General features: G+C 38.2%; 1 long non-coding RNA gene across 4 annotated transcripts in view; it reads right to left on the bottom strand.

The window, feature by feature from the left end:
- LOC117199986 (uncharacterized) overlaps positions 1–20,701 on the bottom strand; it is a 57,213-nt gene that overhangs the window by 1,557 nt on the left and 34,955 nt on the right. For all 4 annotated transcript variants that reach the window (XR_004481354.2, XR_004481357.2, XR_007476453.1 and 1 more), the window contains one exon: positions 8,599–8,639. This is a non-coding gene — a long non-coding RNA (uncharacterized LOC117199986). The remainder of the gene's footprint in view (positions 1–8,598; positions 8,640–20,701) is intronic.

Genomic DNA, 20,701 nt, shown 5'->3' with positions numbered 1-20,701 from the left:
ATGCAGACAATTAGCATTGAATGGCTGCAAGATGGCTCCAACACACTGCCTGGGGTCTGAGGTAAGATAGTACCTATGTGACTGCATGGAAAGTTGTCAAAAGAACCACGAATCAGAGCTAACTTTTAAAAAAGGAGAGTGAAAATTTGAAATAATACCCAAAGGTAAGGATAAGTGAAGAAATGTCATAGGTATTGCTTTGAACAGGATTGAGTGTTCAAGCAGTGCCTTTCTGTTTTAATCAGCTACGTGACACTTGGTACATGAGTGGTTGATCTGTCCACTCAACAGGTAAACGTTAATATTCTATCAATATAATTATCATATGTTATGGTGGAAAGCTGTATATGGTAGAATTTCCCTTCTTGCCTGCAACAGTCAGTAGAGAGAAGAAACAACCTACAAAGAAATCAACAAAAATTGAGACAGGACAATTAGATAACAGCATCTCTCAAAAATAACTGCATTTAGTTGAGACCAATTTATTTTGTACCTTTCACATATCATGGGCTGTTCTTGGTATTCAGGGAAACTGTAAACAGGGAACGGAAAATTAAAGGAAGAGAGCTTTAAAAAGCAAAGCAAGGTTGGAAAGGAGAAGAATGGTCATTATGCATCCTAATGTTCAAAAGTGATTCTAGAGAGAGTCAGAAAGAGAGTGAGGGTGGGTAGAGAGATTTGAAGTCCTTTCTAAGCAAGACACAAAATGAAGAAGGCATGAAAGAAAAGACTGATAAACTTGATCACATGAATAGCATTTGAAATGGCAAATATATACCGTCAACTAAGTATAAATGAACAAACAAACACAAAGCCCAGATATTTCACATTGCCAGGGTCAGTCCCTACTGATGGCTCTCAAACTGTGTTAGTTTTCTGTCATTGTCTGTTTTAGTTAGCTAGGGCTGCGATAACAGAATACCACATTTTCTCAAGGTTCTTGAGGCTGGAAATCCAAGATGAAGGTGCCAGTGAAGTTGATTTCTGCCGAGGCCTTTCTCCTTGCTTTGCTGATGACTGCCTTCTTGCTTGTCCACACATGGCCTTTTCTCTGTGTATGCATGGAATGAGAGAGAGAGATCTCTGTTGTTTCTTCCTCTTATTAGGACATGAGTCCTATAAGATTAGGGTCTCATCCTTATGACCTCAGTTACCTCCTTAAAGATTCTATCTTCAAATACAGTCACCTTGAGAGTTAGGGCTTCAACATACAACATTTGGAGAGACACAATTCAGTCCATGACACTGGCATAACACATTATACAAATTCATCAGTTTAAACCAACACAAATTTATTATCTTGCAGTTCTGTTGGGTCAGAAATCTAGGTTGGGTTTTCTGCTCCAGGTTTCACAAAGATGAAATCATGGTTTCGTTCTCTGGGTTTTTATCGAGAGACTCTGCTTCCCAGCTTATTCGGGTTTTTGGCAGAATCCAGTTCCTTGCAGTTGGAGCTCCCTGTTTCCTTGCTGGCTGTCATTTGGGGACCACCCTTAGCATCTAGAGGCCTCTCTCAGGTTTTTACATGTGGGCCCCTCTGTCTTACAGCCAGTGACAGTAGTGAGTCAAATTCTTCTCACACTTGAAATCTTTGACTTCTTGTTTTATATTTTAAGCTATCGTGATTAGATTGGACCCACCTGTATAATCCAGGCTAACATCCTGATTTAAGGTCTGCAATCTTAATCACATCTGCAAATTCCCTTTTGCCATGTAATATAACATCTTTACAGCTTCTAGAGATTAGAGCAAAGAAAACTTTGGGGGCCCATTATTCAAGTTACCACAGTAGCAACTATATTAGAGCTTCAAATATATCCAAGAGATATTTATGGAAACATTAAACAATAACGGTGACAGAAGGTCTTGGTTTATTTGTTCAGACTTATGAGAATGGTTCTAGCATTTCATCATTCAGCATGGTGCTGGCTCCTGACCTGAGGGGTGTGTGTGTATGGTGCGTATGTGTTGTGTGTCTGACTTCTCTGTTAATACATGTATATTTTAAAGTATCCATTTATCCCTATTTTACGATTCTTTTTCCCTTTATTTTTTTGGGCTGAATTGGGTCTTAGTTGCGGCACACAGGGTCTTCACTGAGGCATGCAGGATCTTTTGTTGTGTCTTGGGCTCCTCTTTAGTTGTGGTGTGAGGGTTTTCTCTTCTCTAGTTGTGGCGCACAGGCTCCAGGGCACATGGGCTCTGTAGTTTGCAGCACGCAGGCTCTCTCGTTGAGGTGTGCGAGCTCAGTAGTTGTGGCGTGCGGGCTTAGCTGTCCCGCGGCATGTAGGATCTTGGCTCCCTGCCAGGGATTGAACCCACGTCCCCTACATTGGAAGGTGGATTCTTTACCACTGGACCACCAGGGAAGTCCCTGTACAATTTTTAAAAATCGGTAATGGTTGTTTGAACGTTTGACATTGTCAAATGTCTTTGTGGCATCTACTATAATGCTAATTTTTTCCTTTGACCTATTAATATGATACATTAATTATATTATTTATATTAATAGTTTTCTTATTATTGAATTATCCTTACATAATGGAGTTGTTTTAATATGTACTTATAATCCATATTATGTGAGATTTTTGCATAATTTTTTAGATACAATTTTCTTTCTTGTCTTGTTAGTTTTCATATCAGGGTTATGATGACCTCATAGGAAGAACTGGGATGATTTCTTTCTCTCTATTCTCTGGAACTGTTTAAATATTACACCAGTTATATGTGTTTTAAGGGTTTAAAAGAACTCATCTGAAAACCACTTGGGCCTAGCACTTTTTTGAGAGAAAGACTCTTCAAGAACTTTCTTAATATTTTCCTCTTTTGGGGAATTATTGGATCAGTGCCTCATTAAAATAGAACAAAAATCCAGTCCTTCACCACAGTCAATACACAAACTTTGAATAAACACTGTATATATCAATACTTCAAGTTTTAAATATGACCAGTGGACTTGATTCTTCCTTGTATCTTCTCTGGGCTGGATTGACGATACTACTACTCACAGAGGGACAAATATGTCTAAACGTCATAACATTCATAGTAGAGAAATTGTCTCTCAGAAGCATGTTGTTGGGAATGGAATTTCATCGACTTCTTAGTACTAATTTATAACTTTTTCCTAAAATGAAACTATATTTTCAAAATCTATTGACAATTTTTCCTCAGTACTCAGTTCCAACAATTTATTCTTTAAGGTTATACATTTATAATATCTTTTGATGAAAGAAATGAATTAAAATCTAATGAATTCCCTAAATGCATCTTCTTTGAACAGAAAATAAAATTCAAATCATCCTATTAAATTTGAAACGTTTTCAATGGTTACTTTATGTAAGTGTACAATATTCAAATCATCACCTATTTCATGGTTAATTATTGTTAAATTATGGAAAATGTCACAATGGTCTGTAGAAACTATTCTTCCAAGCTTTTAGCTTTCATTTCTGCTCTGTTTGCCATTGAAAAACATGTGGCATTCTCTTCTTGCATGAAAGTATTAAAGTTATTAGAAATACAGAAGAGACTACGGAAAAGTAAGCCTGGATGTCTCTTTTGCATCTTTAAAATGTTAGGACCAAAAACCCTAACAGATTTTTCCATAGCTCAAATATTCTTAACAGAATTTTCCCCCTTGATAATTCTTGTATGTCAGTATGCAATAACAGTTGTTTATAGTCAACTCATATGGTAAATAAAATAAAGAGAGTAATCTCAAAGTGAATGCATTAGCCTTTATGTAATTCATAGTTCTTAATGCTTCAGTCTAATGCTTCCGTCAGCACAATATTTAGGTCCGCTGAAAATGTGATAACTAAGTCACGGTAAGTATGTGGAGCAAGAAGAACTCTTATATCCCGCCAGGGTGGGGCTGTAAACTGGTGCAACCACTTTAGAAGAAGGTTTCATCTTACTTAGTGAAGCTAAAGATATGCATATCCTACGACACAGCAAATTTCTGCTCCTAAGTATATACCCTGGAGAAATACTTCTGTGCATCAGGATACATGATCTGGAAGGTTCAGAGCAGCACTGTGTACAATAATACCACATTGGGAAAGTCCCAAAACAAGGCTCAATTTTAGAATGGCTCTAAGCAATCTGGCATATTCATTCAGTGGAACACAATGAAAAACAAACGAAAATAGCTACACAGAACACTATGCATGAGTTTTATAAATAGCATGTTGAGCAAAGGAATCAAGATACAAATGGGTCTATATATTGTATGAGTCCATTATGCAAAGCTCAAAATAAAAAAAAAAACGATGATGTTTAGTCCATTATGCAAACTCAAAATAAAAAAAAAAAACCCGATGATGTTTAGGGATATATAGTTAGATGAATAAACTACCGTAAATTAAATAGATAAAGGCAAAGAATGAATGACCCTAAAGGTCAGGAGAGTGTTTTTCTCTGGAGGTTAAAGGAAGTAAAAAAAAAAAAACAAAACTGTATTGGAAGCTTTTCAGCTGTGGACAATATTTTGCTTCTTGCCTTGAGTAGTGATTAGACATGTGTATAGAATTATGCACTACGCTAGTTGTTGATTTTACTGTGCAATTTATATCTAATATTCACAAATTTAGAAGAGGTTAAAAAAGCTAAGGGGTTCAAAATTTTATGGAGATTTTTAAAAAAATCTCAAGGTAAGACTCATAGGAAGTCTGATAATTATCTTCGGATATTTTAAAAGATGTCATGCTATAGTGGAAATTTTGGTTTCTTTTCAAACTCCTCTTTTTCTGGGTTCTCAGACCCCGTTTTCTGGAAATTACCCCCTCTACCTCCCCCTCCTAATTTCATTTACACAGTTGATGGTACTCATTTTAGTATAGTGGGACCCACCCACTCTCCCCCTACCCCCCATCTCCCCATCCCTCCCCACCCCTCCACCCCACACACGTAGCCACAGTTGATTAGTTGAAGAGAGAATAGCTGACTCAAATTAGGCCACAAGAATCCATTCTCTAGAAATATGTATTTAGGACCCAATAGCACAACTAGAACTTATAGTTGAAGTTACAGGGTAAAATGCTTGACTTTATGGAAGCAATATATTGGTATTATTACAGCATCACTTTCTCCTCAGGTACTAACTGCTCTGTGCAGTCACCCTGGAGGAGTTTAAGTGTGGCTTGAATAACTGAAAGAGATTACAAGCAGAATATAGGAACAGGCTAAACACTTCAATGAAAAACAAACCTGCAAAAGTGCTTAAACACAGAATATAGACACATGACCTTTTCCCCCATGCATCCTATTGCTTACCAATTTTAAGTACCTCTATTTAAAAGTAGTAGTTTTCTCCTTAAATTTAAAGCATGTCATTCCTCTCCTCAAACCTCTAATCAACAGCTCCAATATAAGATTCATTTTACTCACATTTAGATTTAAGAACAGTTGCAGTTACTATTTTGTCAATATTCACTCTAATCTCTCCAGATTTCACCCTTTCGCTTCAACTGGGTGAACATGTTTGTCATTTTATGTGTTCAAACTCCCAACACTTGTTTCTTTCCTAGTGTACTGTTTTACTATTTCTTTAATAATAAAAATAATTATATATAAACAGATCTAATGTGCTGACTTTAAACGTCAGAATTATATTTTCTAAGATGAGGAACCAACATGGTAATGTTGAGTAAACATGAATTATTACTGACAGATTTTCTTTGGTGGATGGGCACAAGAATTCTTCAGGTCAGAACATTGATTAATCCATTGGAAAAAATTGTGTGCTGAAAGTTAGATTATTACTGTAATGATAAAAAAAATGTATCCCTATGCTGTACAGATCTTCCTTGACTTATGATGGCGTTACATAAGTTGATTGTTAAGTCGAGATGCACTTAATACATACCTAACCTATCAAACATCATAACAGCCTAGCCTACCTTAAATGTGTTCAGAACACTTAGATTAGACTACAGTTGGGCAAAATCATCTTACACAAAACCTATTTTATAATAAAGTGTCAAATATCTAATGTAATGTATTGAGTACTGTACTGAAAGTACAAACAGAGTGGTAGCATGGATACAGAATGGTTTTAACTATATTGGTTGTTGGCCCTTGTGATCACGTGGCTGACTGGGAGCTGTGGGTCACTGCCTCTGTCCAGTATCATGAGAGAATGTCATACTGCATATCACTAGCCCTGGAAAAGATAAAATTCAAAATTCAAACTACACTTTCTACTGAATGCATATTGTTTTTGCACTATGGTAAAGTCAAAAAATCATAAGTCAAACCATCTAAGTTGGATGCTATCTCTATTGCATTATTCAAAGAAAGAGAAAGGAAAATAATAAGAAATGGAGAAATTGCATTATATATCATCCATTATTTAAAATAATCAAGTAGTTCATTCAACTGTAGGATGGAAATGCAAAGGTCTTTTTTAGCATAGGACTTTTTGTTTGTTTAAAGTGAGAAAGATACTTTCCCCCAATTTGACTTTTATTTACCTATTATCTGACATATTCACCAGAGAATTTCAATTTGGGACAATAATTTTAATTCTTGTATGTTTCCTATCCAGCCTTTATTGTCAAATTTTAAAAAACCTGGAAGTTAAAATAGAACTGAAAATCCATAATGATTACATTTTCCTTTTCTTCTCAGATGAGCTAAATAATTGTACAGACTGTTAAAAAAATCCTTAATTTAAAAATATTTTTAAGTATTCTAGAATTACTGTTCAATATCTGAATTAGGAAATGTTAGTGTGGAAATAGAGGAAGAGAAATATTTGTGTAATTTTGGCATTGAAAGTCCCTGAAGTTCAAGGTATTAGGGCAGCTATGGTAGGTAGCCTCTAATATGGTCCCCACTGATTCCTACCTCTTGATATTCATGCATTATCCATTCCCCTTGAATATAACATATCAACTCATTTCTAGTAAACAGAATATGGCAAAGCTGTGTGATGTTACTTTTAAGATTAGGTTAGAAAAAGGCTGTGGCTTCCATCTTGGGCATGTTTCTCTTGCTCTCCCTTAGATTGATCACCTGGGAGAACACGGCTGCCATGTTGTGAGGCATCCCGGTGTGGGGGCCACAAGTGAGGGATCGATGCCTACCAATAAGGTATAGGTGAAATTGGAAGTAGATCCCACCTTCAGATGAGATTATAGTCTTAGCTGATGGTTTGACTGCAACATTATGAAAAACTTTGAGTCAGAGACACTAGGCACAGCTAACCTGTGCCCAGATTGCTGATCCATAGAAACTGTGAGATGATAAATATTTGTTGTTGTAAGCTGCTGAATTTGGGGGTAATTTGTTAATGTAGCAATAGATAGCTAATACAGTTGTACTAACAACATTGAGATTTGGGGAATGAGTGTATTTGATAATATTCTAAGCATGATTTCACCTAGAAAAGTAGGGCAACAGGGTTGAGGTGGATAGAAAAAATGGCCCCCAAAGATGTCCACATTCTAATCCATAGAAACCGTGAATATGTTACTTTGCTGTGGAAAAGGGGAGCCTGTAGCTGTGATTAAGTTAAGGTTCTCAACACGGGGAGGTTATCCTTGACTATCCAGTTGGACGCAATGTAATTACAAGGGTCATTGTAAAATGGAGGCAAGAGGATCAGAGTCAGAAAAGGAGATGTGACAAAGGAAGGAGAGGTTGGAGTGATGAACTTTAAATGAAGATGAAGGATGAAGGAATGAGTCACAAGTCAAGGAAAGTAGGTGGCTTCTAGAAGCTTGAAAAGGCACAGGAATTGATCCCTCGCTAGAAGGAAGGCATTTCTGCCAACACCTCGATTTTATCCCAGTGAAACTGATTTTGGACTCTGACCTTCAGAACTGCAAGATAATATATTTGTGTTTTCTTAAGTCACTTTGTGGTAATTTGTAACAGCACCAATAGGAAACTAATACAGGGGCTTTTGGTGAACATCCCACTGCCTTGTGTATAATTCATTCTCTCTGTAAATTGTTGCATTGACATCCACATGTGGAATGCAAACCAAGGGTTAAAGACAATGCATAAAAGGTGATTTCATGTCCAAATTAGTCTTTAAGTAAGAGCACTTCCCACCCCCTTCCCCCTTCCACCTCTGGCATCTCAATTTCCCACTAAAGGACCAAAGGGAACACAGAAAAGAAAAAAAAAAGCATCATAACAAAAATTAAAACTGATGAACAAATGAGAGTCTAAACTGTATGAAGGCAAGAACCATTTCTCTTTTTTTTTTTTTTCCGGTACATGGGCCTCTCACTGCTGTGGCCTCTCCCCTTGTGGAGCACAGGCTCCGGACGCGCAGGCTCAGAGGCCATGGCTCACGGGCCCAGCCCCTCCGCGGCATGTGGGATCCTCCCGGACAGGGGCACGAACCCGTGTCCCCTGCATCGGCAGGCGGACTCTCAACCACTGCACCACCAGAGAAGCCCCCATTTTTGTTTTAATCACCACTGTTATCCCAGCAAACAGCACAGCCCCCGGCATACTGCAGAGACTTGATAAATGTCCACTGAACATTGTCAAAAGTACACCTTAAAAACAGAAATTGTCAGAACTTGCCTGTAATAATAAGGCAGATGGATCAGGGTTGATTAAAAGCTATGTAGACTTTACCTCATGGCCGGTCCAGTTTCTCTTCTTGAAATGTAGACTACCTGGGAAAAAACAAGTGAGAATCTTTTAACCACTACTACTGTGTGCTCTTTGACTTAGGTCACCAGGGACAGTTTTAACCAGATGACTGGGGTGGGATTGGTTTCTCTTCCACAAAGACTTTGCTTTTTAAGAGACAGAGAGAGGAGTGTGTCTTGCCTCCACCTCTTTATTCTAGATCCATTTGAATGCAGCGACTCCTAATTTAGTGTAGTCTCCGGGTGTAAAAGTTCATACATTAGAGTTAAGATGGGAAGTACAGCCAGTAATTTTACAGAGTGTTTCATCTATTTCAATTGTTCTATCAAATAATCATTTGTGAGCAAAGAAGGAGAATAGGACAAAACTGAAAAATTGATTATCAGTCAAAAATTGGTAGTCGTGCTGGGACTTGTCTATATCTTTGCCAACAGATACAAACCTGAGAACGAATTTGATCCCTACAAAACTTGAAAGAGAAAAAAGCAAGAGAAATCCATATTCTTGGTCTGATGGAGGAGAAAACGAACAAACGATTTTCTGAAGACTTAGAAGAAAAGCATATGCACACATATGCATTATGTTCACAACACTGGTTCTTTTATGCATACAATTTTTTTGTTTCTTTTTGTTTGTTTGTTTCTTTTTGGGGGTTTTGTTTGTTTGTTTGTTTTTGGCCGCGCCGCACAGAATGCAGGATCTTAGTTCCCCAACCTGGGACGGAACCCGCGCCCACGGGACCGCCAGGGAAGTCCCTATGCATACAGTTTTATGACTAGCTTTTCTCACTAAAATATATCGTGTACGTTTTTCTATGTTGTTGAATATTCTTCTAGCCTGTTTTCTTAATAACTTTATCATTTTTCTTTTTTTTTTTTTTTTGCGGTACGCGGGCCTCTCACTGTTGTGGCCTCTCCCGTTGCGGAGCACAGGCTCCGGATGCGCAGGCTCAGCGGCCATGGCTCACGGGCCCAGCCGCTCCGTGGCATGTGGGATTTTCCCTGACCAGGGCACGAACCCGTGTCTCCTGCATCGGCAGGAGGACTCTCAACCACTGCGCCACCAGGGAAGCCCTATCATTGTTCTTCATAATGCCATACATCTTAATGGATTTATAGGTATTTTTATTTTTTAACATAATATATAGCTCCTTAATTAACATTCTGGTAGCTATATATTTGCACAAATGCATACTCGTTTCTTTGGAATATATTACTTGTAGAGCAATTGCTACATTTCCTTCATTAATACTTTTTTCAATTTCCAGTGAGCTGTGCATCCATATTAAGATAATTTAGATTTTTCTCTTTTTATTGAAGTAGATTTATGTATAATATTATATCTTACAGGTGTACAATGTAGTGATTCATAATTTTTTAAGATTATACTTCATTTATAGTTATTATAAAATATTGGCTACATTCTCTGTGTTGTACAATATATCCTTGTAGCTTATTTTATACCTAATAGTTTGTACCTCTTAATTCCCTACCCCTTTATTGCCCCTCTCCCCTTCCCTCTCCCCACTAGTAAACAGTTTGTTCTCTGTATCTGTGAGGCTGCTTCTTTTTTGTTATATTCGCATTTGCTGTATTTTTTTTAGATTCCACATATAAGTGATACTATACAGTATTTGTCTTCCTCTGTCTGACTTATCTCACTTAGCATAATACCTTCCAAGTCCATCCATGTTGTTGCAAATGACAGAAAAAAAAATCAGATTTAAAAAGAAAAAACATTAATTTTAGTGTTTTATGCTCTTCCCTTAAAAACACTTTATTTTTAAGCCTAATTTCATCCTTATAGGATATATGTCTTCAGCTTATTGAAGAACGGTAAATAAATGTCTGGCATACATTATGAGTCCCCGACAAATATGAGTGTGAGTTTTAGCTGCCTTTATACAAAATATTCAGCTTGGCCTGGGACAACATGGTTGGTCACATTTCCCTAATTGCCCTAGACTTCTCTTGCATATGATTCTGCGGCAGAAGAATCTTGGCCCAATCTGAATTTTGACTAGCTATGGGCTATCATTCCCTGACCCAAAGGAAGTACTTAATATGTTTGCTTAATCCCAGCCTTGTAAAGTGAGGCCATTGGTAGTTGAGACAAATCTTAAAGGATATGCTAAATATTCATGTTTCTAAATCTCCCAGGTTACTGCTTGTCAAAGTATGATCACAGACCAGCAGCTGCAGCAGTAGCTAGGAACTCATTAGAAACATAAATTCAAGGGTCTTACCCCAGACCTACTGAATCTGGAAGCGGGGGCCAGCGATCTGTGTTTTTACAGGTCCTCCAGGAGATTCTGATGTGTAACTTCTGCCTTAAGCAATAACTTCTTATTAAGTTCAATAGTCCGAAAGAAATATATCTGAACAGCACTAATTTAATTTATTATACAAAGATCTCCAATGAACTACAGTTCAAAATAGGGAATGAGAAATTATTTATTGAAACAGGTTTCTGCATCTTTAAAATTTCTATTACACTATTCAGACCCCATGTGAAGGTGCTTTTTTAAGTGAAAAATGCAATATAAAAGGATGTATTTTTTATGGCAATAACCAATGTCTTTTAAAAAAATATCAGTGTGCGTGTGTGTGTGTGTGTGTATGTGTGTACTGAAACACTAAATTCCTCCTTTGTAAGTGATAGTGTAGGATTGGTTTCCCTTAGTTCTTCTGCTGAGGCTTTTAATCCCATACCACTCCCATCCCCTTTAAGGATCAAGGACCTGTCTTTTGTCCTGGCTGTTGTTCTCATGGGGCAAGTCTCCAGCAGTACAGGTGAGGTCCTTCTGCTGGATAGGCTGTAGAAGACATGCAGGCAGCCATAGGGATGGAAGGCCCTCGCCCAAAGGGTTTTGAAGACAGTGGATGTGACTCCTTTGCTCAGGAGCAGAGGGAAGTGGCCAGGCTTCATCTCCCTTAGACCCCTGACCTCCTCTAAATTCATGATGCCCATCCCCCAGACAAAGGCCATGGTGGAATCGCCCAGAGATGGGGCACAATTCTCTTTCTAATCACTTCTGTGGCAAAAATTCTCCTGCAAGACTTCCCTTTTGATTTTCGGAAGCCCAGCGTGGGAATTAAAACGATAACTGCAAACAATTTTGTTTTCTCTTTACATTTATGCTGTAACAACCCTTGTTCCCCTCAAAGCCATGGGCTGGAACATGTCTTAGACTGACAAGGAAAAGACAGGAAAGAACAGCATAAAAGAAAACTCTCTGAGATTAATATCTCAAGAAGTCTTCCCACTACACTCCGGAAACCAAACAAAAAAATAAATCTGCAAACTCATGCTGTTCATTTTTGTGCCTCAGTGGCAAGATTTTGTTTTGAATCAGTGGTTTCATTTCAACTAGGCCATCTGGAGCCACCTCTTCCTATTCCCTTCTGTTCTTTTTTTTTTTTTTTCTCCCTGCTGTTCTTAAAGGTTCTTGGGTTGTTTCACTCCAGTGTAAATGTGTCTGCTCTTGTAACCCAACCTAGATTCCTTTGGGAGGCAGACATAGTATAAATAATGAAAGATGCAATGAAAATCTGGTCTCAGGGCGTGATGTCCTGAGGCAAAACTTTACCACTTCTTTAAATGTGAATGGTTTTATTTATTTAATGGAGTGTTAAGCTTTGGAATCAGATTTCTTGAGATCTTCTCAGTCCAACTACTTTTCATTTGTGTGACAATTTTTTCCTCATCAATAAAACAGCAAGAGTAATAATATCCCCCCAATTAGGTAGTTGTTAACTTAGATAAACTATATGTAAAGTGTTTGCCATCTTGCCTGGAACTTAAATGTTAAATGAGTGTTGACTGTTGCCAGTATTGTTATTATTGTCATTGTTAGTTATTGACAAGTTTGCTCAAAAAAGTATTTAAAAGAGCTTCAAAGATACGTGCAGTTCATAACAGGTCATAATTAGAAGGAAATGAATAAGATTAAGAATATGGAGTTATGATAGTCTAGACTGATCACTGCTTTGTTATTCTGATTGTATCTTTAATAATCTTTGTCATTGGAATTATAATCAATCTTCAGATAATTTTAACATTTTTGAGTTGTTAAGGGGATTACTTTTTGCTTTCTCATTTCCACTAATAGTCTAAATCAAGATTTCTCCAAATGTTTGGAAATAAATAGGCATTATTACATACATTCTAAAACACACACATGCACATGTGCGCACACACACACACACACACACACACACACGCTATAAATATTACTATGTCCAGGGCACTGGAAGTCACAAGGAGCAAAAGAATAGTATCTCTCTAAAGAACAGCCCATGGCACTCTTCTAGAGAGAAGGTACTTCCTTTTTTTTTTTTTTTTTTTGTGGTATGCGGGCCTCTCACTGCTGCGGCCCCTCCCGCCGCGGAGCACAGGCTCCGGACGCGCAGGCCCAGCGGCCATGGCTCACGGGCCCAGCTGCTCCACGGCATGTGGGATCTTCCGGACCGGGGCATGAATCCTCGCCCCCTGCATCGGTAGGCGGACTCCCAACCACTGCGCCACCAGGGAAGCCCCCAAGAGACGGTACTTATACTAACCTGTACATTGATTTATTTAAACGACCAGAAAGCACCATATAAATGAAGCTACTGGAGGGATTTTAAGAAATCCAGGTTCCTGAGACTAGGACAAACCTACTGAATCAGACCCTCCCAAGATGGGAGTTATTTCAAGGTTTTTCACAACATGGACTCTTCTGTTAGAATGAATAATAATGTTGACTATAATGAAAGGTATGCTGATGATCACAGCCAGAGGCATTTTATAATTCAATTATAGGGAAGCAGTAAGGATCCCATTAGAATTTGGTGTCAGAGAAATGGTTGTGATAGACTGGAAAAAACAAGGAAATTGATAAGAACTGACAAAGATAAGACCAGGAAAAAGAATAGGATTGCTGAAGCATTCCTTCTTGTATCAGCAAGGAAGAACTACAGTTTCACATATAGATCCTGTTCTCCAGGAAAACTTTGCTATTCACACATAATTTCAGGGGAAAAAACTGGACTTCATTTTGAATGCAACCATTTTGCATGTAAAATTGATAAGGAGTGATATTTAGCTGATTCAGTCATTCCGATATCTACTTTGTGGTGCTGGAGAATTTTTCCCCTAAAATTGACCTCATTGTTATTCACCTAAAACTTCACCCACGGCTTCCTCCCCAAAATCAAATTTACAGTTCATGTGAAATAGATTTGGACCCCTGTCTTTCTCTCAAATTTTTCTTCAACTCTGAATTAAAAATAAAGGAAATGACAGGAAGTCATTTTCACTAGAATGAAAGCACCACACACTTCTGCCTGCTGACAAAAACATTCTTCATCCCATGTGGCTTCATAAACTGCTGTCTTAAAGAAGAGAGAGTTCTACAGGACCTTTCTCTTCCGTGATAGTATTTTTAAAATCATTTAAAAATAAAAAAACATAATGACTATGGGCACTAAAAACGGCTGCTTAGACTAGTAATCATATCCATTTTATTCTATTTATTTTAAAATTATGGCTTCTCCCTTAGTCATCTTTTAAGCAATTAATGTCTACAAGTTTAAAAGCACTTCTGCTATTTGCTTTGTGCCTTTTCTTGGAAATCGGTTCTGTATTTGTATTGCTATGAGGCAAACGATTTAGACTGAAGTTCCCATTTGTTTGTATTCAGTATTTCATTTTGTGGCATCTCTTGCTCCTAATGTATTGATTCCATTACTTTATAAAGGTTATTTTGATGTCTTTTTCTTAAAGTACTCAGCTGGTCTCTCCCTTTTTCTGAGGTTCAAGAGGAAGTAATTTTAAATGTCAAAGAGCATAATTGACAATAATATTGGGCATTTCACAGAGTTCTGCTTTTTTACCACTACTCTTAATAATTTTATCAATAGATACTGAAAGCTTGCTCGCTGCAAATCACATGCTAAATGTTTTAAATGAATTATCTCATTTATTCCTCCTCACAACCCTTTTATGGAGCGGGTAATATTGGCCACATTTTACAGATAAGAGCAGGGAGGTATACAGAAATGTTAAATCATCTGCTCAAAGTCACGCAGGTTAATAGATGCAGAGCAGGGACTTGAACCCAAGTCTAGATAACTCTAGAGCTGACCTTATACTGCCTTTCATGTTTACTATCATTGTGCAGTATTTTTCGTTTTGTAAGCTCTGCATTTGTAATAGTCTCTGTATTTGTAAATATGTCCCCCAGAGACATCAGGTCCTAATCCCTGGAACCTGTAAATGTGACCTTATTTGGAAAAGGGGTCTTTGCAGGTGTAATTAAGTAAAGGATTTCAAGATAAGGAGATTAACCTAGATTATCCAAAAGTTCCCTACATGCAATCACATGCATCCTTATAAAAGAGAGGCAGAGGAGATTAGAAACAGATGGAAGAGGAGAAGAAAATGTGGAAATGATGGCACGTACTGGAGTGATATGGCCACAAGTCGAAGAATACCAGCAGCCATAGGAAACTAATAAATATTCAAGAAACCATGTAGTACTTCTCTGATAGTTCTGTCAACAGAAGAGAGAAGGTACCTTGGTGATGATGACCTTATCTGTTAAATAGTCTGATATTTTTTTCAAGTTGACTCCATATTTCCATATTTCCTTGCATTATTTTAAAACAAAAAAAAGGTACACACACTGAGTAGTGAAAATGTTTAACTCTAGAGAGCAGATTTGAAGAAGAACATTAAAACAAGTGTTTTTGTCATTAGTTCTTAACTCTTTTTATCCCTTTTTAACTCCTATCTAAAGCACACTTGATCAGTATATGCCTGGAACTTGTTCTATTTTATGTTCTTAGAGCTGCTGGTTCTTTCTTGGCCATGTTCTGATGATGCAGGGTGGTCCAGTGTCTGAGAAGCAGCCCAGCTTGGCATTCGCCTCAGAGTCCCTTGCAGCTGTGGTGATGGGTAATTTACTACAGGGTGTCATATTGGCAGCCTCTTTAATAGCTTCCTGATGAAAAAATCCATTTCCTGAAAGTTTACCTTCCTGCTCTCTTGAATTCTTGTGGGAGAAACTAGGGAAAGAAAAGCAACAGAATAGCCTGATGTTACTGATCATCTCTTCCCTTTTTCCTCCTCTCACTTGCCAACCTCATGATGAACTTTTTTACTTCCTTATATGAAAAAAAATTCTGCATCCATTGGTTATTTCTTTTAGTTTGTTTTCATATTCAGATTACCATAAGAAATAACTCGTACTTACAAAAATCTTGGGTGATATCACAAACCATCTTCTAAAAGAGTTTAAAAAATTGTTTTAATATTTAGATAGAACATTTAATATTTAAATAGAATTTAAAAATTCTATTTAAATGGAAATCGATATTTAATATTCAAATAGGAAAGTTAATATGTTTAAAGGCAAAGCATAATAATGATTTTGTGACTATTTGCATTTTTTTTTTTTTTTTGCGGTACACGGGCCTCTCACTGCTGTGGCCTCTCCCATTGCGGAGCACAGGCTCCGGACGCGCAGGCTCAGTGACCATGGCTCACGGGCCCAGCCGCTCTGCGGCATGTGGGATCTTCCCAGACCGGGGCACGAACCCGTGTCCTCTGCACCGGCAGGCGGACTCTGAACCACTGCGCCACCAGGGAAGCCCACTATTTGCATATTTTTTCTCTGACTTTTGTCTTCTTGTTCTTACTCTTATCCTGTTTATCTCCAAATTTCTACCCTAAGTTTTCTCCTCTGCATAGGAAAGGATAAAGTAGCTTCTTAATATTATAGCTCTTTTTAATCCATTCATAAGTATAAATGAACTGAAGCTATCAATTGTTATGGGTTGAATTGTGTCCCCTTCCCCAAAATATTTTGGAATCCTAATCTCTAGTTCCTCACAATGTGTCTCATTTGAAGATAGGTCTTTAGAGGGGTAATCAAGTTTAAAAAGATATGTCATTAAAGTGGGCTCTAATCCCATATGACTGGTGCCCTTATTAAAAGAGAAATTTGGACACAGAGACAGACACACACTGAGGAATGACAATATGAAGACACACAGGAAGAAGTTGGCCATGTGACTGAAATGGTGTGTCTACAAGCCCCGGAATGCCACAGGTTATCAGCAAGCACCAGAAGCTGGAGGAAGCAAGGAAGGATTCTCCCCTAGAGCCTTCCGAGGGAGCACAGCCCTGTCAGCACCTTGATTTTGGATTTCTGGCCTCCATAACTGTGAGAAAAGAAATTACTGTTGTTTTGAACCACCCAGTTTTTTGGTAGGAAACTAATATATTAATACATTTTTTAAAACCAACAACTAAAGATAGAAGTATAATAAATTCTAACTATTTGGGCTTTTAAGAATGACAATCTATATCAAATGTCACCATCCCAAGGAGACAGAAGTGTGAGTCAGAGAAGTTGAGAAAGAGCAATTGAGGAAACCAATTACTTCAATCCAGCATGGCTGCCCATCTCTCAAGATATCTTGCAATTCATCACTCTGTTTAAAAAGAGTTCTGTAATCTCAGAATTTTGCCTTTTTGAGGAGTCTCAGAGATCATCTTGTAAGATGATCTTTTTGCAGGCATCCCTTGCGACTCAGCTAAGTTTCACCACAGTGGTGGAGCCTTCCTTATCTTTGAGAGAATTGACCCCTCCACCTTTTCTGACCTTACAAAATTCCATTTATCTCAGCTCCTCTCACACTGTATTTACAATTATTTGTTTCTGTTTCTTTCTCTTCCACTCACATATTGGTTTCTAAAGGCTACATATTGGCACAGAGTAGCTATTCTGCCCATATTTTTGGAAGAACAGAATTAACTGTAGTCTGTGGAGGTCAGCTGACTCACACAAGGTCACTGTGATCGTCTCCATTTGCTGCTGTAACAAATTACCACAAATATAGTGGCTTAGATCAGCACAAATTTATTGTCTTACAGTTCTAGAGGTTAGAAATCCAAAATTGGCCCTAATGGGCTCAAATCAAGGTATCAGCAGGGATGTTTTCTTCTGGAAGATCTGAGGGAGAATTTGTTCTCTTGCCTTGTGCAGCTTCTAGTGACGGTCTGTCTTCTTTGGCTGGTTTCCACATACTCCAGCGTCAAAGCCAGAAGTGTAGCATTTTCCAATCTCTCTCTCTCTCTTTCTCTGACCTCTGTCCTCCCCTGACTCTGACCTTCCTGCATTCCTCTTTAAGGGTCTTTGTGATTACATTGGGCTCACCTCGATAATCCAGAATAGTCTCCTCATCGTAAGATCTTTAATCTAATCATGTCTACAAGCTCTTTTACGATGTGAGGTAACATATTCACAGGTTCCAGGGATTACGACATAAACATTTTTAGGGGGACGATTATTTGTCTACAATAGGCACACAACCCCTTCCGGACTTTCCTTTGGTTTTGCCTGCCACCTGCAATAAGTACTCTGATGACAACTGCATAGGCATCTTCGGCCCAAGTTTATCCTCATGGATCTTCAGGCTTCCATAGTAAAATGTTTGCTGTCTATTTCTTCTTAAATGCCCCACAGATACCATAAACTCAGGGTAACCCAAATTGAACTTATCACCTCTGCTTGTCATTTCCACCTCTTATTGGATATTGGCTCATCAGTGGACACAGCAGTCACCAGCTAGAAAACTTGGGTTGTTACTTGTTTCCTCTTTTTCACTTAACCCCACTCTAATCAATCATCATGTTTTGCTCATTCCACTTCTGAGCTATGCCTCAAATCTTTCTCTCCCTAATTACTCCTCACATCATGTCCTGAGTCAGTCTCTCATCAGTTCAAACCTTGACAATAAAATGTCTGCCGTATCAGCCGGACTCTCATCTCCCCTTAAATCCATTCTCCTATCTGCAACAGAGGACTTATTCAGTAGCTATATCTGACTAGTTTAAAAGCTTTAATGGCTTCTCATCAGCTACAGAATCACACACAAGCTCTCTGGCTTGGCACTCAAAGCCTTCCATGATCTGACTCCTGTCTACCTCTCCAAGCTCATTTCCCTTCACCCTTCACCTCAAGGTGGAACCAACTCCATGGTGCAATTTTTGCTCCAGGTTTTCCCATAGGACCAGACTGAAGCCCTTCACCAACTGAGAACACATTCTTGCTCCGCTGTTTTCTACACCCTATTTTGCTTCCCTCATTCCTGTTCTCCAGAGACCACACTGTCAGTAAATACCTTTTATAAGCATCCACTTCTCAGGCTTTTCTTTAGGCAACTCAGCCTCAGATACAATCTTTATATTTCATTCATCCCAGAATCCCCCCTCCCTCACCTCCTCCTGACTTCCCCTCCTGCCTCATCAGCTTCAATGGCATCATATAGCCATGTCTAGACCAACCACTGGTAAGGGAAATAGCACTACTGATAGCCTGTGTACCTGAGATGGAATGATTTGCAAGAATCAACCATTCAAGCCATTGCAAGTATCAATGGATGTGCTCAGCTGTGTAGGAGGATTTTATTCTTCCCATGGCTTACTTGGTATGCGGCACTGGTAAGTCAATTTCTGTGCTGATTCTCCCACCCTGAGTCTGAAATTGCAGGGAACTGTGATGAGGACACAGTAACTTATTTGACTGAAAAAGCTCTTGGTAATCTTAGAGAAACAGTATTTTTCCAGCTTGTCTAATTTTTAGGCAATTCCAATGCCCTAAGTCTCTAAAATAATTTTTAAAATTTTAATGGGAGAACATTACTTCTTTGGAAGATGACTCTACCAAAGAATAATACCACATTTCATGATTTCCACTGCACAATGACACAGAGTTGACAAAGAAAGCTTCATTTCTTTGCATAGCACAACTCTGCTAGGAAATGCTGTGAGAATTAACAACCAGTCTTGTCCTGAAATCAAAAGGTCAGGACAAAACATAAAAATCAAAGCAGCTCAGTCTATTATGAACAAAACTCATGTGAAATAAGTTTTTCCAGACATCTATGATATCATCAGGAACAATAAAAATTATCTGCTGCTTCAGTTTGTGGAGGAGTTAGGAAATTGGAGCAAATGGGGTGAAAATGGGGTAGTTTCTTCCCTAATGTTCTCTGAATTATCACTCCCCATTTTCCAAGCTCTCCCCTTGGGGTATAGCTCTATACTTTCTGGTTCTCCTCTCATTGTAAGAAAACAGTGAAAAGGAAAAAGAAGTGAGTTGACAGCCAGGAAGACAGAATAGTTATTATCTGATAAAACAAAATATACAACCTTTACTCCTTTTTGCTTTCAATTTTGCAGCTCTTAAGATGGAGTTTGGGGGGTTTTATTTTGTGTTACCACTTCCTCAGGAGTAAACATGAAGATAAATGTGAGTGTTTGAAAAGTAAAACAAATGTCTTACAAGGAAGGAGCAGTTAAATCAAAATACTGGCTAGTGTGCCATTACTTTAGAGAGTGGAAAAGAAACTATAAAATTTAGGGTCCTTGACAGCGGTAACTTAATAGAGATACTTTTCTAACATAGGAGGCCTCACAATGAAGTGAAAAACAGAATGTCTTGTGGGAGACTAGAAATTTGATTCTCTTTCCTGCCTTACTATTTGTTCATTGTGTGACCTTTCGCAAGTCACTTAACCTCTCTAGCTTGAAATTTCTTACTTTAAAATTGAAGGAGAGCAGAATATGCCACCCCCCCAAAGATGCTATTTTGGCATATTGATTATTTTGAATTAGTTGCTTAAGAAACAGTTGGTGCAAGAAGAACACTCTGACCCTCCTTTGTCCCCCTGAAAACAGGACGTGACTCTGCCATGTGAAAGGTACCCTCCCTGTACCAGGCTTACTTATCACCAGAAATAGGGAATTTAGGGCCAAGAAGCCTGTATAACAAAACTGGTTAATTCCTAACAAATCTAATACCTCAAGCCCAAACTTGTATGTCCTGTCAGTTTTTCACAAATTTATTGTTTCTTTGTTTAAAAGGTATAAAAGCTGCCTGCTTCGGTCACTTCTGTGAGTCTAATATTTTTTTATAATGCTCCCATACATAGAGAATTAAATTTGTTTTTCTCCTGTTAATCTGTCTTATGCCAACTTAATCAGAGGTATACCTCATTTTATTGTGCTTTGCTTTATTGCTTTTTGCAAATAT

The sequence above is a fragment of the Orcinus orca genome, chromosome 3, assembly GCF_937001465.1.
Source record: "Orcinus orca chromosome 3, mOrcOrc1.1, whole genome shotgun sequence".
NCBI classification, from domain to species: Eukaryota; Metazoa; Chordata; class Mammalia; order Artiodactyla; family Delphinidae; genus Orcinus; species Orcinus orca.
The sequence above is the reverse complement of the archived record's forward strand: the minus strand, read 5'-3'. Positions and strand labels throughout refer to the sequence as shown.